This window comes from Lactuca virosa, chromosome 9 (genome assembly GCF_052849685.1).
Source record: "Lactuca virosa cultivar CGN04683 chromosome 9, Lactuca_virosa_CGN04683_v6, whole genome shotgun sequence".
Lineage (NCBI taxonomy): Eukaryota > Viridiplantae > Streptophyta > Magnoliopsida > Asterales > Asteraceae > Lactuca > Lactuca virosa.
The window spans coordinates 81,803,773-81,827,961 of NC_136434.1; positions in this window are offsets into that span (position 1 = coordinate 81,803,773).

A 24,189-nucleotide genomic window follows, 5' to 3' on the forward strand; every position below is an offset into this window, starting at 1 on the left:
GATGCTCTTTACTTCTCCTCCAAAAGCACTAAAAACTCACAATTTTAGCTTCTCTTTCTCACAGACAAGGCTAAGAATCGATTAGGGTTCTTCACAGAGCTCTAAGGTGATAAGGGAGGCGGAAATGAGGGCTTAAGGCCCTTTAAATAGGACACAAACCCGGAAAATTAGGGTTTCCTCACACAGCTCCTACTCGTCGAGTCGGGGTCCTCCGAATCGTGGAGTAGACTCTAAAAATCCCGCGGTCCAAATAGTCTCTACTCGGCGAGTTGGTGCTCCCCAACGCGTCGAATTGCCCTGTTCTCATGAATAAAATATAAAAATAAAATATTTGGGAGTCGGGATGTTACAAGAGAGAGAGAGAGAGAGAGAGAGAGAGAGAGAGAGAACCAAGCTCTCTCATGTTATGGTTTTTTAGAGCAAGAAGCAAGAATGAGATTAACCCCAAAAGCAAGCATCACGTTATGGTCTTAAAGCAAAGGTAAGGACTATAAGATCTTATCACTTTAACACTTTTGACAAACATGTCTCCCATGCTTTAAGACTAGCCATGCCTTTTTAATTTCTTTTTATTAAACAAACATGAAAGCCATGCTTTCATTTTGTCTCTTCTTAATTTCGAAATCAAGAGCTAAAAAGAAGACAAGAGTTTTATATTTTATAAACCAAGTTTATAAAATATAAACCTTAACTTTTTGGTAAAAGACAAAAGAATTTATCTAGTCCAAAATGTTGTACATGACTTATTAATTAATACCAAATGAATTATGTAATGTTACTTGCTAATGAAAATTATTATCTTCTAGAAATAAATAATTTTCGATTAATTATAAGAACTTATTGAATATTTATTAAAATCAATTTCTAATAAATAATCAATTATATCAAGTTGTTGTTAGTGTGACCCATTAGTATCATATGTTAATTAACAATATCACTTTAATATGATTATTGAGCAGACAAGTTCCTTCAATATATATATATATATATATATATATATATATATATATATATATATATATATATATATATATTCACACACACACACATACATATATATGTAGTGTGACCCATTATGTATGTATGTATGTGTGTGTGTGTGAATATATATATATATATATATATATATATATATATATATATATATATATATATGTGTGTGTGTGTGTGTGTGTGTGTTTGTGAATTTACATTGTTGCCTTTAATGATTTTAACCCTAATCTTAGGGTGAAAGGAGTGGTTCGCACCCACTTTTGTCAACCCACTACAATATCAACTCTACATCAATTATTTTCTTTCTTCTATTTTTTCCAACTTTTTCAACCCACAATACATGAATATTTTCCCAATTTACTCAACCTACTCAATTAAAAAAACGGAAAAGCTATTATAAAGTCTCTATATTTTAAACTAATATGCAATTAAGTCCGTATATTATTTTTCGGTGAAGTCCTAAACACTGGTTAATTTATTTTATTAAGTCCCGAATACCGGTTAAATTATTTAATTTTGGACAATTTTTCAAATTAGTCGGTTAATCTAAAAAGTTGTCCAAAATTGAATATTTTAACTGGTATTTGGGATTTCATTAGAAAAAAAATATAAGGACTTAATTGAATATGAGGTCAAAATGTAGAGACTTTATAGGAGATTTCCTTAAATGTAAATTCTTGTTTTTTTTATTTTCTATAAATTCTTTAAAAAGTTTCAAACTTGAACATTTGAGAGTATAGAATTAGAGTTTTTTTAAATGAAATAATATAAGCTTTTGATCTGGATGAACTCTCAAAAGAGTTCCTGTTAGATTTTGGGTCTAATATTATCAATATTTAGTTGGATAATTTTCTAGGATCATGATTGCAATCACTTTCAGACCGCTTTTAAATCTAAAACACAGAAAGTACCTTGCTATTTTGTGTTTTGAGAGATAGAGTGAATCAGATGAACATATTTCGAGTATATAGAACGTACCCTTTTCTGGAAGATTCACAATGTTCTGATATAGGGAAAAAGTAGTTCATTGTAGTTAAAAAAAACTGCAAAAATGGTCCCTGTGGTATGTATGTTTTTGGGGTTTTAGTCCAAACCACGATTTTTTTGGCTTCGTGGTACTTTTGGACTTGTTTGTATGTGAAAATAGTCCCTCTAAAAATTGAAATGACTATAATACACTTGGGGTATTTATTTTTCATTTTTTTAAAATTTAATATTTATTTATTTATTTTAACAATTAAAAAATAATAGAGGACCCAACTCTCTCTCTCTCTCTCTCTCTATCTCTCTCTCTCTCTCTCCAAACGTGTGGAATTGTTGGATATTGTTAGAATTGATGAAGAGAAAGAAAAATGATAGAAAGAGAATGAATATTCTTCATTTCATTGATTGGAAAAACTCATTGTTGAATACAATAAGAAGGAAATATATACATCACGAAAAACACAAAGTGCAACTAACTTAACCAAACTTAATTATCACGGATTGATGACGTGTAACAAATATCGACTGTCTCATTGCGACCGGTGAGCTTATGTTCATTCCTTTCACCATAGACAACAATGTGTTTATGTGTGCCTCAAACCCAATTTCTCAATAGCCTTCTTGATGACCTCATATCCTCCTTCTCCCCCATGGATTTTGTGCTGAAAATTGCAAATGGGTAAGATCAAGATTATGAAAAAAAGTATTTTTCAAGTTTCAACATTTTTTTTATGTAAAGTTCACCGGAAAATACCTGTAGTTGGTGTGAACTCCGACACCATTCCAGTCACCTGCTCAAAATCCGACATTCCCATGCTCAATGAGTATTTCTCCTTTTTACATAAAAAATTCAAGAACATTTTTTATTTCAAGAAACTTTACCTTAATGGGCTTCAAGTCAAACGAAACCACAACCCTAACAATCTCATTGATCTTATGTAGAGAAGAAAAAAAAAGAGAATTTTAGCATCAAGAATAGATACATAGTAACATAGATCGATCCTTTTATAATTTTACCAAAGCTTTACAGTAACTCAAGAATATAACGAGCAACTTAGATCTCTTCTCCGACAGATGGTCCGAAATGAAACTCCCACTGGTCGGGCATCACCTCGTGGTTGATCCCATCGATGTTGATTCCGACGTAAAGGCAAGCCTTGTAGTGTGCATCAATGATATCACGTCCAAAAGCCTTATCGACACCAACCCAAAGTAATATGGGCCCTAATTTGTTGTTGGCGTTGTTTTGGCATATTTGTTTCATTTAAATCCCTGTTTTCTTATTTATCTTTTTAGTTTATTTCAGAAACAAATGTTAATTTAGCTCTATGTTTTGTGGCCTTTTGATGCAGTACTATTTTGAAGAATTGAGGATCGTTGCTAGATCAACAAACACCTGGAGGACTTATGCAATTAGGAAATTCAACGAGATTGTCTATCACAATCAAATCATTTGGGTCTTTTTAGATGGAAATACTGCAATTTGTGTTACAAGTGTTTGTGTTTGTTCAATGTGGTTGAATGAATGAGCTGATGAATTATCGAACTTTGAACTTTGATCATCAAGATTTTTTTTTGTTTTGTTTACATTGCATCTTTGATTTCAAGTAAAAATGATGATTAAGTAGGTCTAACAATCATGTAGTGTTCGGGTCGCGGGTAGAGATGCACATAAAAACCGGATTTGGTCAAAACCGGTTTTGACCAAACCGGTGACTGGATTGAAGTTTTGGACGCAATATCGGATCGACCCCCGGATCGTAAACCGGATTCGACGAAAATTGGATCCAAAACCGGTTTGAAACTGGACTTTTTTTACCGTTAAAAAACGGGCATTTTCGGAAAAAATCATTTTTTTTCTAACCGTTAGTAAGCTCCAAAAAACGGTTAGTTTGACTATTTCTTGACTTTTATGACCTTCTAAACACATAAAAATTGATGGCATTTGTTAGATTTCAATGTTACACAAAATTCTATGTAACACCTTGATTTTCAAAAAAAAAATCATTTTTAATTCACCAAACATTATTCAAAATCCAAGTCATCCTAGAATTTTAAATCATTGTTAACACAATATCAGAGTATCCCAAAATCCACAAGACACCATAAGCCGATGAATGTGTACAATCATGCCTCCGTCTTCCTGGAATCTACAAAAGTACTTGAAATACATTTAAATCAACACTGTAAGCACGAAACTTAGTGAGTTCTCAAAATAATACATACACAAATAATTAGCCTCTCATGGCCATATCTCAATAAGGACCCTCCGGTCATGTATCTTAGTGAAGACCCTCCAGTCTCACGTCTCGGTGTGGACCCTCTGGTCATAACTCAATATATACACAGAATAACATAACAACATAAGTCACAAAGACAGAATGCATAATAACACATATATCAGTATAAACAATTAAGACCCTCCGGTTAATACTATGAATAAGACCATCCGGTCAATAACATGAATAAGACCCTCCGACCACACATAAATTACCACACAGGTAAGTATAGTGAGAAGAATCACCTCAACGCTACGAGAATAATCCTACACTGTCGTTGCTGCTGCGAACCAACTCCCGAACTGAGTCAAACAACCCAACACCAAAGTCAATAACTCAACAAGGCTAAACCCCAACACTAGGCCTCAAGATAGCCCAACTAACCAGGCCCACTATTGGTCTAAATCCATTAGGCCCAAATCCATTGGTCCAACAAGGAAAACCCAAAATCTAATCCAAAGAGGATTCCAATTCCAAAAGTAGTTCCTCATACCAATAAGTCCAAGTCTCAAAGCCCAAGACCCAAAACCAAAGCCCAAAGTCCAAAAATGTCAAACGAGCCTAAAATGGCACTGAGCCATTTACGCTGGGCGTACTTGCAGGTACGCTGGGCGTACTCCCAAATTCCTCAGTACACGGGGCGTACTATCATTTACGCTGGGTGTAGACGCGATTTATCCAAAATTGATTCATGACTTAATCCCTTAAGCACTTGGCCCCAAAACCTCAGGAAACCTTCGAAATAAGCTCTTAATTGATAAAGTTGGCAACTTTATCAGTTTGCACATCTTAATGAGGCCCAATCATGCAAATCAATCCTTTAAGACCCATAATAACTACCTTAACACATGCACAGTCCATCCTTAAACATCAAGCAAGCATCTTTATGAACTAATAACCTCATAGATACAAAGAGTAGCAACTCTAAGCTCCTGGAGTGGTGACAAACCACTAGATATCACCCGTGAGACCAAAATGGGACCAAAACTCATATAATATTATATCTAAGCTTCAAATGAGCAAGGTTAGAGCTTTATACCTCTAATGAGCTTGAAATGAGGTAGAAAGTCCAGATCCACAAGCCTTCCTTCGATCTACCATCTTGATTCAAGTTCCATTTCTTGAATAATCACCAAAACCCACTAAAGATGCACACAAAGAGCTCACAACACTCTTGGGGAAGGCTAGGGTTCGAAATTAGGGTCTTAGAACTATGGAGGCTGAAAAATGAGGAACTCTTGAGGTTATAATGATGTTTATATAGTGCCCAAACCCTAAAAATATGGTTTAACACCCTGACAATTACGCGGGGCGTACCTGGTCCACCCACGTGTCCCTTAGCTCAACACATGGGACTAATCTGCCAACTTATTCCACTAAGGGCCAAACTTGCCAGAACTTCAAACTACCATAACTTCTTCGTTATAAGCCTGTTTCCAACGAACTTTATATCCACGGAAAGGTGGCAAGGAGCCCTACGCTTCTAAAAACACACTATAACCTTAAAACTCCCCAACAAAAAACCCAAAATTCATAAAAGACCTAATTATCAAACTATGATTATACCCTTGGGCTCCGGAAACACCATCGAACACTTGGATCACTTAAACCATAACACTCACATCCAAGAAGGGCCAAATATTTCCTTCCCCAAGGACCAAAGCCTTATGATGACTGATAACTGGGCCACGACCCCGATAATGAAACTATTCGAAACTGGGTGTTACAACTCTCCCTCACTTAAATTCAATTTCGTCCTTGAAATCATTACTTACCATTCCCGACACGCTCGACAACCCTCAGGACATAATCACCACCCTGAGCATACAATGGTCTTCCCAAGGAAACCGAACCCAACCCAAGCAAAACCTTACAACCCGAAGAAGACAATCCGAATCCCATGCAGAAATCCAATCCTACTTCTCCTAAAATCACAAATCTAGAATTGGTATGATTCCCCGATAGACCGCCCATGCCGAACCATTGCTAAATCCATTCCACTTTTCCCCCAAACTGACTACTCACCTTTAGAATACTTGATATCCCCAATAGAAAACAGAGTCATCACCCAATAATTCATGTAGAACACTTATACTTTTCAGAAGGCTCAAATAATCCTTCGAGTAGAGGACTCGTCCCTAGAACTATTAGACCCAAACGAGAGTTGCACAACAAAGTCTAATCAACCACTCTGAGATTATTTAATCCAACTGCAAGCGATTTAGCATATGCCCCAGATAACAAGCGACTCCACACATGAATCTCACATTACTAAAACCACTCTGACTTCTCTTACTGCTTCCCAAAAGCAGCCGAGACCCTCCCCTGGTCCCAACCTGTATGCCAACTAATTGAGACACCGAACTCCTACCCGGTTGCTGAGTCAAAAGACTCACGCACACAATCGCCCCCACGCGACACTCGAGAGAAACCTAAATTGGCGATAATTGTTTGAACCCTCTTTCTACCAAAACCACTGCTAAAAGAATGCTTTAATAACCAAATGATGCCTCATATCATACCCGGTCCCAACGACCTACCATACCTGATTCCAAACATGCTGAGGCGCCCAATCGTTATTACATATCTTTCCTAAAATTTATATTGTAGAGAATGCTACGAGCGAAGTCATAGACTTCACACACTCCATAAATCGCTTACCAACCTAGTGGATGCTTCAGCTACCCTGCAGTCTTACAACACTTCCACACTGGCTAGTGAATGCTACGACACCCCACAGTCTTACGACACTCTCACACTTGCCATGGGCTCGTCCCACGGTCCTTCCGCGACAGCCATGATGTTACATGTAGTTAGAGGTCAGATAGACGGTCTAGCAGATGATCCACCCGAGGAGGAACAATCATAGAAGAACATCACAAACAAGCATTAGACCAAGAGTTCTTAGGCTATCCAACTTAGTCTATGAGAGATCCTGAACCGTAATCCCCCATGGACATGATCAACCGGTTAAGGCCCCGCTGACCTAACTGAAACTTGATCCACACTCACAACCACACTTATCTTGGTTTCTTTCCGACCGTAAGGAACTCTGGTGTTCCCTCCAAATATACCGATTCAGATTCCGACCTGGGTACAAACCCTAGAATGGATCACACTTGGAGCTATCCCCCGATAGTCCCAAGTGATTACCCCCACTTGGATTCATCCACTCTCTTACAACCTCGAAACCGCTAGATTACCGGACCATCACCATACTGAGTTAACTGAACCAATACCCCATGAACAAACATTAATAGGTGCCCCCACCCAAACCAGATTAAGCACTCTACACTCTCGATAAAGATTGTCGCATCCAAAACACCTTCCCTCTATAAAATTCCACACCCTTGAACAACCCCATCTGACGACAAAGAATTGCTATTATACAACTCGAAACCTTCGAAGTATTCCAACTTATTAATGAAGAACAGAAAAATAATCAGCGATTGAGAATGCTTTGAAGACAACCCAAAACGCCAATATTTACCGAACAAAACCCAAGCGAAACTACACATACCAACTCTGAGGTTGATTGACAGATCAACCGCTGCTCTTCCTGGAGTATAGATAGCAATCTATACATCGAAATGGTAGTCCTCCAACAACCAAAACTTGACCCAAACGACCCACCCACCTCATACCCAAACATTGGAGAACCCGAAGGAAACATTGACCATAACGAGCTCACTGACCCACGACTACCTGCCGTGTAGACACTCGTTAATTCCTGAGCACATACAACATGCATCATCTCACTTTGCACCTCACCTTGACCACATCTAGACCCAAGTCTTAGATATCCGGACCGCAGATCCCTATAACCCAATCTTCTGAAGTCGCCACTTGAACCAATCGATGATCCTTCCAACAGAATACCCAGTTGTCCCCCACTTAAGTTTCGAACTACCGCCAATTGGCATTCCAAACAGAATGAACTTCAAACTGGCTCACCAGATATACCATACCCGACTCTTGGATCGTACCACGCAACATACGATGACCTTCCAGACAAAGACCAATCAACTCCAAGCATTCTGAATCTCAGACGGAGACATAGGGAACTTCCCAACGTGACTGCCTCCAATTACCAAGAATCTCATACAGTTGCACAAACAGATATTTCGACAATCCTAAAATAGCTCCAACTCTTAATCCGAGAGTAAATGGACTATCACACACTTCATCTCTGAATCCTCAACCAACACCCCATCGCACAAATCGACATAGAAACAGGAGACCTTACTCTCATAGTTGATACACAGCATAGACAACGAGGGTTGTTGTTTCCGATACACTCATCCGGATCACCTGAAACAGTTGCTAGAATACACCTTACTATACTCAAATAAGGCATATCCTTGTCCTCATCTCTCACAGTCCCCACTGTAAGGACTCTCTTACATCATAAGAAATACCTTAAGGCAGTCATACCACAAGAACCCTTTGGTGCAAATACCGTAACTATCTGGTACCCTACGGGGTCTACCTCCCAATTCTGAAATCATAAGCTCACTCTCTCTTCCTTCCAAAACGGAAAAAATAGAATAATATAATTCTCGCCATAGAAAATGACATCATAAACCATCGGCCAATCACTCAACTCAGACTGCAAATCCTCAAGAAAACTCATCACATCCACTTCCTTTTTGGGTCCTATGACTCCAACTGGCACCTCACCGATCAAATCCTACGAGGTCTAAAACCAACTTTCTCGTAAGGCCTAATCCATTAAATCTGACCCAAATGTCCCTCGGGCCCAACAATCACCAGGCCTATTCTCAGTCTCAACCACCGCAGTCGGATAACCGATGAAGACGGAAACACACTCTGCAATGAATCATGGCACCCAAAGCATGTTATCCACCCTCAAGCTGCCGCTTAGAACCCCTGGAATTCTCCTCGATTCGAGTATGGATCCTCTACTTTCAGTAGTATGGGCCCAATACTAGCTTCCATATTTATCCATAGTTTCCTCGAGAATCGTTCCAGACTTTCTAAGTAGTTACTCAACTCCACTATCGACCAATCCAAATCCACATACCCGCTCTCCAGCGAATATTCACCGCTAAACAGCGCACTCGTAGGACTGAAAATGCTTCCTAGGATTCCCTTCACTCCTCTTTTCGCCATCAGCTGCAAAAAGGAACTCCCCTTGATACCTACTAACTACTGCTCGAATATAATTACATGTTACATGCACTAGATAATTCGTCGACTGCAAGATCCCACCCTACAACGGTTAGACTTAAATAAAAGCTACACAATAGAGCTAAATCTAGCCTTCTAAAATTATCTAATCCCTGTAACATGCAACCTACCGTATTCAATTAATAGTTAGGGATATATCTAGGCGACTAATAGGATTTTACCAAAACATATACATAGATAAAATCTTGAAGAAATTGAAGATGGAAGAATCTAAGAAGGGATTTGTACCTATGAAATATGGCACAATTTTAAGTAAAACCCAATGTCCCAGTACTATTAAATAACTGGACATAATGAGTCGAGTCCCATATGCCTCGGCTATAGGACCGATCATGTATGTCATGATATGTATATGGCCAGATGTCTCATATGCCATTAGTATGACGAGTCGTTATCAAGCCAATCCATGTGAATATCATTGGACCGTAGTCAAGAACATTCGAAAGCATCTTAGGAGGACTAAAGATATGTTATTGGTTTATGGTGGTAAAGAAGAGCTAAGTGTCACAGATTATGTGGAAGCAAGTTTCCAAACTGACAGGGATAATTTTAGATCTCAATCTGGTTTTGTATTCATGTTAAATGGAGGAGCGGTGACTTGGAGAAGTTTCTTTCAAAAGACTATATCTGACTCAACTACAGAGTCAAAGTATATTGAACCCAATGAAGTGGACAAAGAAGTAGTGTGGCTCAAGAAGTTCATCAATGATTTAGGTGTTGTTCCTAGCATAGCCGAACCAGTTGAGATCTTTTGTGATAATGAGGGTACAATTGCTTTAGCTAAAGAACCTTGAGATCACAAGCACACAAGGCATATACAGACAAAGTTTAACTATATTAGGAAACTAGTTGAAGATGGATACATTATTATGAGCCGAGTTCCGTTAGAAGATAATCCGACAAATCCGCTCACCAAACCACTGTCACAGATTAAGAATGATGCTCATATTAGGTTTATTAGCATTAGATTTTCTAGTTAACTGTTTTGATATCACAATTTGTAGTTTGATCATCTGGAACATTTTTTATAGATATTATGTTTATGGTGTTTATTAATAATTAGTTACTATGTTTTTCATATTATCTGTGTTCCTACTTTTGCATATTTAGAACCACTTCCAGAATAATATTCAAACTTCCACAATTAGTCATACTATTGGGAGATAGTAATGAATTAAGATTGTCATAGAATTGGTAGACTGTTTATGGGGATGAACATCGCATAGCCTTACGACCAATACTGATGAGTACTTAAAAATGGAGATTTTAAGTATTGGAGTAACGAAACTTAAAGATTACTTCATGGATCATGTCATAAATAAATTAAGATGGCTGTATTTCTTATTCTTCAAATGAAGATACATGAGGTCTTGTTCTACAATCTGTTGTGTCTTGTTTTTTCCCCAACGTTGTCCATAACTGGAAACAATACAGGGTTTGACTAGATATTACATGAGGAATAACACTAGCCTATGCAGTCAAAGTTTATTTGATCATTCTTCCAGAAATGGAGAAGTAGATATCTCTGGGCCCCTCGTTGGCTTGGTGTTGACAACAAATGCTTGGCCAAGCTGAGACTTTGTTGATTAGATTTGATAGTCAGTCTGAACGTCACCACAAGCCGGTTTCAAGAAACATAATCGCGAACCATGAGATTGACCCTAGATCCATTTCTCTAGTTTATAATAAGATATCATTAAGATCAAACGAATTTGAAGTTATCAGTCTTAGGGCTGTTTATAGCAATGTTGCAATAAGTATAGTAGTTGCATTGGACTGTCACTAATTGTTGTCTCTAGCAAGTATTAGACCGGTCAATTGTTGATGCCCAAGTACAAGTGGGAGTTGATGGAGATTAATGCCCATATTCATAACAAGATCGATAATATTACTATAAAGGGGACTCTAAATCCGGTTTTGATGCATGTGGGATAACTCTTCAACTATCAAAAGTTCAGATATCCCAAAACCCTAAGAATTACCGGAGTGTAGTTTCCACGTTGTGGAAACTTGATCACCACGTTGTGGTCCGCCGCTGAATCGAGTTTTCATTTCAGTTTGCAGCTCACAGTTCGAGGATAACTTACATCTGCTTCTATCTTGTGTCTTAGGTGCGATTTCAAAAGTTGAACTCTACGTTGGGTTCTCTAGTCCATCCAATTGGCTCGTCAAAAGAAGAAACCTACCAAGAACTCAAAGGTATATCTCTAGCCACTATTCCCTCATGAGTTGCTTAGACTTGTTGAGCTTAGATCCATATTGTTTCGAGTCTATTAGATCAGAATTGTTTTTGTAACGCCTCCAATTTCGGGCAAGACGTTTAGAGTATAATAATAATTACACATTTTATCGACCAATTAAAATCGTTGATTAGAATATTTTTTTCTTCATATGTGTTACGAGTTAAAAAGTATTTATCGTTTACACGTTAAGTGGACAAATATTAGGATTATATAATATTTTTAGAAACCTTAATATAAAATTTATCGTCAAAACGATAAAATAATAAATAAAAATAAACAATTATTGAGGACAAATAATCTTAACGAAAGTTGTGGTAGTCGTGATCACGAGTGCATGAATATAAATAACGCTTAAATTTGACTTCGTATGAGAAAGTTATGATTTATCTAAGTTTCGCATTCAAACCAATACGACAACGTGTGTCATAAAAACTGAATCGGAGATAACTTGCTTATTAGCCTAAGTGATCTAAATGAAAGTCGTAGTAATCTAAAAAAGGAAAGTATACATATAAAGAACGCCTAAATCTTACTTCGTATGAAGAAGTTATAATTTTCGTAACGACACAGTACAAAAGTATATGTCACAAAGTATGAAATGAAGATCGGTTTCTAGTTAGAGAAAACTATCTAAACGAAAGTTGAAGCTCACAAAATTATAGATCTGTCGATATAATGAACGTTGAGAATGGATCTCATATGTGAAAGATATGGACGAAACTTGGTCCATAATCTTAGGACGCGGCGAATTTAATACAAATTTGTAAATTTGAGAAAGAATGAGAATTAACAGATGGAGTCTAAATGAAAGTTGTAGTAATCTTAAATATGAACTCGACGATATAAATAAGGTCGAAAACGGAGCTTGTATGAAGAAGTTAAGAATTTCGCAACGTTATTTATAGTGTAATCCCTCTTGGACCGTAAGACGAAAAATAAAGTGAAAATTAGCCGATGAAGTCTAAGTGAAAGTTGTAGTACTCGTCGATAGCTACGCAAAGATATAAAAATCATCAAAAAACAGAGTTCGTATGCAAAAGTAATGAATTTTTGAAAAATAATAAAATTATACCTACAAGATTTCGCCACATGGCACCTTAGATGGCCGAAAAGTGGCACCATCCTACTCCACCTTTTCTCCCTAAGGCTTAAGCCCAGATCGCGACATGTGTCTAGGCGCGACGCTCCCCCTCATAATTCCTATATATTGGTTCGTTTTATTGCTCATTTAATGCTCAATTCCTTTTAAACCTCTCCTAAACTCTCCCGATTTCTCGAGGCCCAATCTTGGGTATTTTTAGGTGTTAGTAGAGAAGTGTGACATCCCCAATTTCATGGCCAGAAAAGACCGATTTGTTTATGCTTTGTTTTTAAAATCAGAGTAATCTTTTACAGAAAGCAGTTGCGGAATTTGTTCCCAAAACAAAATATGATAAAACTTTATCAAAACATTTCTCAAAGAGAATGTACTTTTCATTAAATAATAAAATCTCGGGATGTCATGTTCCGATACAGACCAAAAGCATAAACAGTATAAAATAGACCTTACAATAGTTATTTATAACTACTGATCTATAATCCAAAATCTCTCGTCAAGTCCACCAACTTATACTCTTGTGCCATTACCTGTAATGCAAAGAAAAATGAGTGGGTCAGGCTTGGGAGCCTGGTGAGCATATAGGGTTTTCAACCCACAGTAATATAATTATTATATTCAATCATCAAACAATCAACCCAATTACCCATCCCCATTATCTTCCTTACTCTTAAGGGTCTACCCTAAGAGTCATCTATTCGTTCACTCCGTATTAGGCACTAAGACAATAGTTGCCCGGATTCTTTATTAGGCACTAAGACAATAGCTGCCAGAATTCTTTATTTGGCACTAAGACAATAACTGCCAGGATTCTTTATTTGGCACTAAGACAATAGCTGCCAAGGTTCTTTCGTAAAGCACTAATTCCATAGCTGTTATGGTTCATTCATCGGGTACTAAATCCATAGCTACCAGTGTAGGTACTAAGTCCATAGCTATCATCGTCTATCTAACAGTACTAAATCCATAGCTACCAGCGTTCGTCTATACGGTACTAAATACCAAGGTTCATCTATACAGTACTAAATCCATAGCTACCGAGGTTTATTCTTTACAGTACTAAATCCATAGCTACTGAGGTTTATCTTTCGTCTCATCCTCAAACTTATCCTTCATCATACACCAACTATTTCGTCTACCCATGTTCTACCCAACATATTTGTAGATATAAGATACATATACAGTTTAACTCATTTAAAACCTATATAAAACATCCATTCCACACCCATCTCAAATAATCAACAATAAACACATAGCACGTATTTCGTAGCAAATACTTCATATTTATGTGTTAGAAGAAAGTGACTACACACTCATCCAAAACATATACTTAATACATTCAAAAAATACTTGTATTAAAATCGTGTTTATGAAAGGGACTATACACTCACTCCAAATAAACAACAATATTTATACACATAACACGTATTTCAAAGTAAATACTTCATATTTATGTGTTAGAAGAAAGTAACTACACACTCACTTGATCAGAAGATGATCGGACAGCACTACGGCTTGTAGAAGTAGTATTCTTCGGTGAAACCGGGAGATCTTCACAAAAACCGGGCTCCTCGCGGGCAGAGCTTCGGCTCGGAAATTTTACTTCTCGGGATCTTCGGGACTTGCTTCGGGTCTTGGGAATAATACCGGGGCTTCGGGATATTTCTGGCACGAAAAACGAGGTAAACGGGAGAGAGAGAAGAGAAAATGAGCAAGAAGGCCGGCTGCCCTCGCAAGGTATTTATAGGGCTGAACCCTCGCATTATGCTGGGCGTAATGCTCCGGTACGCGGGGCGTACTCCAAAAAACGTCATCGCTTATGTATGCGAGGCACTCGAGTCCGAGGGGTTCATGCACCGGGGTACGCTGGGCGTACGTTAGTACGCTGGGCGTACTTCGGATAAGATCAATGACTCCTTCGGATATACATCCGAATTAAAGATTAAATATATATTTTAATTATTTAATAAACTTCAAAAATTCATATCTTCCTCATACAAACTCCGTTTTCGACGTTCTTTATATCCACGCGTAGGTGAGACTACACTCTACAACTTTCGTTTAGACTCCGTTGGCTAATTTTGAATTTATTTTTATTATTTATTTTTCGTAGGCCGGGACAGGAAAACTCCGTTATAAATTCATAACTTCTTCATCCGACGTCCGTTTTCGTCTGTCTTTTTATCGTTGTACTACTAATGACGAGGTCTTCGATTCTCATTTAGATTGCTTCGGCTAGAAATCACTCGATCTCGAATTCGAGTTTCGGGCTGCATACTGCTAAGCTGAAACTTAGAAAAATCATAACTTCCTCATACGAAATCAGATTTGGGCGTTCTTTTGATGCACGCTCTCGGTTTAACGAACTCTACGACTTTCATTTAGATCACTAGGGCTAAATATCGCTCTAACGTAATTTCACTATTTACGTCGCGTTGTGTCGTGCCGGTTCTGTCACGAAACTTCGACATGTCATAACTTCTTCGTTATAACTCGGATTTTGGCGTTCTTTATATGCACAGAAACCTTGTGACATATACTACAACTTAGTTAATATTATTCATTATAAATAATCCTCTATCAAAAATTTGTTTTTTTACGCTTATCGTCTCTAAATTGACTAGTCCTGATCTACGGGCGTTACAATTATCTCCCCATTAGGATGATTACGTCCCAGAATCATCAACGAAATAGGGCTTGTAAAATGATTCCAATCTTCTGACCTAAGTCAGATGTTACATCGAACTTGGTTCTATGAACCACGTAACAAACTCATCGTAGTCGGACTCAATTTGATATGACCGCTAGGGTCAGAATATCAATCATCATCTTAGTCACTACCGAAACAATGGTAAAGACATACTTGAATGAAACGAGACCAATCACTAGCTTCTTGGTAACCTTGTGACTTTCCCTGATCCAAGCGTGAGTCCTGTGCTTCCAGTAGTATAGATCTCTACTACTATTCACACCTACTCATACTCGTCCCAAGAATTGTCCCGCAGTCGACCAAGTCACCATACAAGAAAATCACACAATCATACAACACATCAGATAGCAAAACTAGGGTTTATATTATTTCTTGAAACGACTACACAAAGGTTCAAGTTCACCCTATAGTACGCCTCTAATAGGCTACACTTCTTGATACAGACTTTATATATATATATATATATATATATATATATATATATATATATATATATATATATATATATATATATATGAAGTCTTCATCCTTGAATCTTCGCGTTGTCTTCTGCTTCATCAAGGATCATGTGGAATGCCCTTGGCTTTGGCGGTGCTTCCAACCTTCCTGCTTCATTTTTCTTTGGGCAGTCTCTAGACATGTGCCCCTTGCCTCCGCATCCGTAACACACCTTATCATTGTGTGTACAGTTCTTGGAATAGTGACCGATCCTTCCATATTTGTAACAGGTTACTTCTTCGTTGCATGATCCAAAGTGCTTCTTCTTGCACTTTTCACACCACTTGGGTCCATACCTTTGGTCATCTAGCTTAGACTTTGCGAACTTTCCCTTATTATCAGGTCTTGAGGATCCTTCAAACTTCCTATTTTCTCCAAATTCAACCTTATCTAGACCCTTCTCTCTTATCTGAGTCTCGACATTCTTAACAGCTCTAACGGCTGCCTTCAACGTACTTGCCATTTTGACCGTTGGGCCAAAGTCGGCTGGCAGTCCATTCGCGAACCTCTCAATCTTGGAGAGTTCAGTTGGCACTAGGTATGGAAATAACTTCATCTTTTCGGTAAATGCAGTAGCATAATCATCAATGCTCATTTTACCTTTCTTCAGGTTCTGGAATTCATTGTTCAGATCAATCAGATCTATCTCTGAGCAGTACTGCATCTTTAACTGCTCCAGGAATGATTCCCAAGACATCCTTAGTGCTTCCCCTCGAGGCATCATATCTGCCAGTAACTTCCACCAGCTCAAGACTCCGATATTCAGTTGTCTAACTGCAAAGACAGTCTTCTGTTTGTTGCTACAGTCGCAACTCTCAAACACCATCTCCATTTCGGAGATCCAGTCCATAATCTCAACAGGCTTTGGGCTTCCAGAAAGACTTGGCGGCTTGGCGCCCAAGAAATTTTTATACATACGCCCATCCCTGTTTCTTTCCCTTTCCGGGTCATTCCTTTCTGCTACTGGGGGTTCTGCTTGTCCAACAGTCCCACTGTGGTTACCTCCCTCCGAATGCCCTCCATTCACTTCGGGCTCCTCCACTTGAAGTGACAGTTCCTCACGATTCTGTTGGAGTAATCGCCTTGTCACTTCCATTTGGCGATCCAACATCATCTGCATCATCGCTTGCACCCCAGCCATCGTCATTGGCTCTGGTGCTACTGCTACAACAGGTGCTTGCTCAATCACTGGTGGTTGATTCCTATCTCCGTTCACATTTCCAACTCCACTTCTGGTTCTTACCATTTTTTGATCTACACACCAAATAAGGTGAACTTAGATCCTCATCCACGGTAGATATTTAAATCATCCTTATCACTCCTAAACGTTTACATGCTAGTTCTAATGTCGTAGTCGTACGCTTAGAATCCTGAACACATAAGGTTTCCAGATCCGGTCGACAGCAGACCATAGATCCGAACAAACAGTATCACATATGGAAAACATATAACATTTAGCACATAAAAGCATTTTAGGCATCTTTCCTAAATATATACTAGTGCTTGTGTCTAAAATATGGTAGACACTCATCTCACAATCATCACTTAGCAATCTAAGTTTAAGTCTAGAAATCCTACAAATTCCTAGTTCGCTTAAACTAATGCTCTGATACCAACTGTGACATCCCCAATTTCACGGCCAGAAAAGACCGATTTGTTTATGCTTTGTTTTTAAAATCAGAGTAATCTTTTACAGAAATCAATTGCGGAATTTGTTCCCAAAACAAAATATGATAAAACTTTATCAAAACATTTCTCAAAGAGAATGTACTTTTCATTAAATAATAAAATCTCGGGATGTCATGTTCCGATACAGACCAAAAGCATAAACTGTATAAAATAGACCTTACAATAGTTATTTATAACTACTGATCTATAATCCAAAATCTCTCGTCAAGTCCACCAACTTATACTCTTGTGCCATTACCTGTAATGCAAAGAAAACTGAGTGGGTCAGGCTTGGGAGCCTGGTGAGCATATAGGGTTTTCAACCCATAGTAATATAATTATTATATTCAATCATCAAACAATCAACCCAATTACCCATCCCCATTATCTTCCTTACTCTTAAGGGTCTACCCTAAGAGTCATCTATTCGTTCACTCCGTATTAGGCACTAAGACAATAGCTGCCCGGATTCTTTATTAGGCACTAAGACAATAGCTGCCAGAATTCTTTATTTGGCACTAAGACAATAACTGCCAGGATTCTTTATTTGGCACTAAGACAATAGCTGCCAAGGTTCTTTCGTAAAGCACTAATTCCATAGCTGTTATGGTTCATTCATCGGGTACTAAATCCATAGCTACCAGTGTAGGTACTAAGTCCATAGCTATCATCGTCTATCTAACAGTACTAAATCCATAGCTACCAGCGTTCGTCTATACGGTACTAAATACCAAGGTTCATCTATACAGTACTAAATCCATAGCTACCGAGGTTTATTCTTTACAGTACTAAATCCATAGCTACCGAGGTTTATCTTTCGTCTCATCCTCAAACTTATCCTTCATCACACACCAACTATTTCGTCTACCCATGTTCTACCCAACATATTTGTAGATATAAGATACATATACAGTTTAACTCATTTAAAACCTATATAAAACATCCATTCCACACCCATCTCAAATAATCAACAATAAACACATAGCACGTATTTCGTAGCAAATACTTCATATTTATGTGTTAGAAGAAAGTGACTACACACTCATCCAAAACATATACTTAATACATTCAAAAAATACTTGTATTAAAATCGTGTTTATGAAAGGGACTATACACTCACTCCAAATAAACAACAATATTTATACACATAACACGTATTTCAAAGTAAATACTTCATATTTATGTGTTAGAAGAAAGTAACTACACACTCACTTGATCAGAAGATGATCGGACAGCACTACGGCTTGTAGAAGTAGTATTCTTCGGTGAAACCGGGAGATCTTCACAAAAACCGGGCTCCTCGCGGGCAGAGCTTTGGCTCGGAAATTTTACTTCTCGGGATCTTCGGGACTTGCTTCGGGTCTCGGGAATAATACCGGGGCTTCGGGATAATTCTGGCACGAAAAACGAGGTAAAACGGGAGAGAGAGAAGAGAAAATGAGCAAGAAGGCCGGCTGCCCTCGCAAGGTATTTATAGGGTTGAACCCTCGCAAGGTATTTATAGGGTTGAACCCTCGCATTACGCTGGGCGTAATGCTCCGGTACGCGGGGCGTACTCCAAATAACGTCATCGCTTACGTATGCGAGGCACTCGAGTCCGAGGGGTTCATGCACCAGGGTACGCTGGGCGTACTTCGGATAAGATCAATGACTCCTTCGGATATACATCCGAATTAAAGATTAAATATATATTTTAATTATTTAATAAACTTCAAAAATTCATATCTTCCTCATACGAACTCCGTTTTTGACGTTATTTATATCCACGCGTAGGTGAGACTACGCTCTACAACGTTCGTTTAGACTCCGTCGGCTACTTTTGAATTTATTTTTATTATTTATTTTTAGTAGGCCGGGACAGGAAAACTCTGTTATAAATTCATAACTTCTTCATCCGACGTCCGTTTTCGTCTGTCTTTTTATCGTTGTACTACTAATGACGAGATCTTCGATTCTCGTTTAGATTGCTTCGGCTAGAAATCACTCGATCTCGAATTCGAGTTTCGGGCTGCATACTACTAAGCTGAAACTTAGAAAAATCATAACTTCCTCATACGAAGTCAGATTTGGGCGTTCTTTTTATGCACGCTCTCAGTTTAAAGAAATCTACGACTTTCATTTAGATCATTAGGGCTAAATATCGCTCTAACATAATTTCACTATTTACGTTGCGTTGTGTCGTGCCGGTTCTGTCACGAAACTTCGACAGGTCATAACTTCTTCGTTATAACTCGGATTTCGGCGTTCTTTATATGCACGGAAACCTTGTGACATATACTACAACTTAGTTAAGATTATTCATTCTAAATAATCCTCTATCAAAAAGTCGTTTTTTTACGCTTATCGTCTCTAAATTGACTAGCCCTGATCTACGGGCGTTACAAGAAGATATGGAGCATTGGAGAGCCCCAAGAAATGGAGTTCTCAGTTTTGAAGTTCTGCCCGCGTAATGTTCGATTTTCCACTAAACAACCTGTAAGTTGAGTTATGCTTACTATGCTTTAATATAACTTATATTTATGTTCGTAAACATTATTATGAACTTATAAATAAGATTAGTAGTAATGTCAGTCGTTACACTGACTGATCTACTTATGAGAGTGATGTCTATGCCAGATCTATGAGGTGTTTAAAGTAGATTTTCCAAACAGTATATATCTATATACCAAACAGATCCTACCTCTGATATGATCTTACCTGGTTGTTAGTTATTAACTATACGTCTGTATTATTTTGAGATTATTGATAAATCTGAGAAATTATTATTATGAATAACCTTTATAAATATGAACGAAATACTAAGGCTTAGTAATATTCATATTTAGGTCGTTTTAAAGGGAAATATGAAGTGTCAGTCAGAGAGCCGACTTTCCTGTGAGTCTTCCACCTAAATCAGGTGAGTGCATAGTTACTTTCATGGACATGATTTTAATACAAATTATTTATTAAAAAGTATTAATTATCTGTTTAAATTTTATTTGTGAATCAATTGCTTGTTATCTGGAATATTTGTTAAATGTATATTTGATAACATATACTGTGTGAACCATATATGGTTAATTATGTGTTAAAAATTTTATATGATATTATTACATGATAATCTTAAAAATAAGTATTATTACTTAAAAGATTGCTATATATTATAATACCTAATACTATGCGTTAGAAATATACACTAACTTACAATAATGTTGTCTAAAAAGAGTTAGTAGTAAAAGTTCATTTCAAGGATTGTAATCTGGACTAAGTTTAAAACTAACACGTATAAAGAATATTTAGATCTCATTAAGATGGATAAAAGAATTGCCGTATATTGTATTGCGATAGTATGGTATAAATAGGAAAATGGTTTGGAAATCAATTATTCGCATTATAGTCTTACCTAGTAATGAAATAAGATTCATAAAGGATGCTTAGTTCAAGTTAAATTAAAAGAGTGTTTAGTAACACCCTGTATTGTAAATATATTACATATATAGGAAATTTTGTTGATTACAGACATTGTAATCTTGTCTCGTTATACACTAGGACTTAAAGGAGATGCTTAGTTCAATTAAGTTTGGACTTAAAGGGGTTGCTTTGTTCTATGACGCTATCAAGTGTTCATGTACAGATTACGTACCGAAGTATAATAAATTATTCCTTTGGATGACCAGAAATGGTGGGTCCAGATCAGGCAACTAGAACGATATGTTTGGTCATCTCCTAGAGTAAGATGGCAACACTTGATCATTCTAGATGGTCTTGTGAGTTATGTTGCTAGTGTGGGATCATAACCCATAAACATAGATGAAATGTGATATCATATTCATCAAATACGTTGATGGCTTAAATTGCCTATATGACTTGCATTAGCCAAGGAAGCCCCACGTTGTGTAGTCAAACCGTTGCTCAAAATGATTCACCAAACAAGTTGATTCTTCCTAGTAATCGTGGACTAGGATTTGTGAGAATTCGTTGGGATGGGTATGTTTGGGTGTAATGTTTTATAGATATCTAAGTCAAGTGATATATCTATATTGTTTGGTAACAGTTGATTTTGTAGGATTGATAATTATAAATTATTATCATAATAATATTATGGGATTGAAAACCCTATGTGTCTCACTAGGTTTCCCAACCCGACCCACTCAATTTATATGGATCACAGATAACGAGGTTAAAACTGAATGAACTTGTTTAGGATGCCGAGTGATTAAGAGACAACCTACAATAGTGTTCAGGACCATTAAGTCTTTACACTATAACAATGTTATGTATTGATTATGACCTCATTAGAGTTTTTTTTTTTACTTTTTTTTTATTTTGAAACAACATCTTTACTCAAAGATATTTTAATAAAATAAGACAGTTTCCATAAAAATGTTTTATTATACTTGGATTTTCTGCAAACAAAGATATTATGATTTTAAAGCCTCAAGAAAAGTTGTTTTGGTTTTGGAAAATAGGGGATGTCACATTTGTTGTTTTCGCTGCCCTCATTTTGGTCTTCATATGGATCAAAAACCATCAAGGCTGAACCTCAATCTATAACTTAAAACCTCTAAGTTTGACCCAAAAGTCAAAAGTCAAGATCAAAGTCAATGGTCAATAACCTACGCCATGACCCTTGATTTTCGTCCACTCCAAAATCACGCAGTGACACTCAGCATGTCGCGTCGTGATTTTCGTCTAGACAGCTTAACTTATTAAGCTCTTAATCTTTACTATAGAGGTTCCAATATTCAAATATGATACTCTACATCGAATTAATGGATAAAGTTTTAAACTTTATCCATCCTAAGAGCTTAATAACTCTAAATCTTAATCCCTAAGTTCAAAAGTGTCTAAAACACCCTTATCTTCATGCATGAAGTAAATAGAGCTCTTTCATGCACTCTTTACTCCTCCAAAAGCTCAGATCTGATCCCAAACACTCATCATTAGCTCTGGAGTTCTTCAAACTCCAAGAAACAAACTTTAAAAGGACCAAAACTCACAGAAAGGATTAAAAACTCAACCAAATTCTAAATCTATGAAGAAAACATAACAAAACTTGAATCTTTAGAGTTTACCAAGGTCCAAAGATGCAAATAAGGCTTATTTCTTCAAGAATAAAGCTTTCTTGCCCAAGCTTGCATACTCCCAACACACAAGATCACTAAAGGAGCAAATAAGAACTAAAAAGATTTTAGGAGAGAGGATAAGCTCTAACCATATCAAGAGAGGTTAAGGTTCATTAGAGATGCTAAAGGAGGTGGTGGAGGCTGCAAATACCGAAACCTTAGGCTAAAAGCTCTTAAATAGGCCCAAATCCCGAGGCTTAAGGACTAAGCCCCAACATCAGGATTCACCCTATGACTCCTTATATGTCGCACCGTGAAAGAATCGTGTCGTGACGCCTCTATTATCGCGTCGTGAAGTGCCTGATCCAGCAAAGCCCAATTCAACTTAAGCCTAAACTACTTCCAGCCCAAAACTAACCCTTTTAATCTGAAGCTTCATTTTCTTAGCCCACAAAACCTATTTCTTTAGGTCCAAACCTTCATCCCTAAAAGCCCATGACCTTGTCTTGATCAAATTAAAGTTCGCCATTACAAAATAAGAAACATCCCAAAACTAGATGTTACAACAGAGGTCGTGATACATGTTTATATGTTATTGGTGAGAAGTCAGAATTGAAGTCGTGATCCATGCTTGTATGCATTGTATGTGTATTGTGGTATGTGGTATTTTTCGAGGAACTCACTAAGCTTTATGCTTACCCAATTATTTAGAAATGTTTCAGGCACCTCTTCTGATAAGGGGAAGGCGAAGGCGTAACTGTACACATGTGCATCAACTTCCTTATGTTTTGAGATTTTGCATTATTGGTACTTACTATGGTATTTTGAGATACATGGTTATGACGTATTGAACAAATGGTTTTGTTATATCTTATGTTTTATGAAAATAGTGGTTTTACCTATATTGAAAAATGAAGATTTTATGTTGAAAATTAGGATGTTACATTATTTTCTTTAGTTATTTTTTATGCGCTTTTATTTTCTGCAATTTAAGTTTAATAATTTTATTCAAAAATCTCATCTCTTTTATTTTTTGTCTTGACTATTATTTGTGCCCTACGTAAAGAGACATTTACTTTTAGGCAATGTCCTTGTGAATTCGATCCATGCTTAGTATGTGATATTTTTAGTGCAACCAAACAATACTTCTTTTTTATTTGTTTAGGGGCTTATGACACGCTTAACAGATTATCATCCTATTTCTTGTATTGTTTTATACATGACTAAAAGCTTATCTCATAAGGCATGGACCAAGTCAATTAAGCATGAGGTCAATAAGAAAAGACATTGAGTCTTCCCGGAAAAACCTGATCAAGCTAGAATATGTGAATATTCTTGATTTGTGGGATAGTTTGTTATCTTATCTTGGTAATTGGTATATAAAACAAGTTGATCACATCTCATACACGTTCACACTCTCATTACTACTTACTCTTAGGAGCTTTTAAGAACTCAACCATTC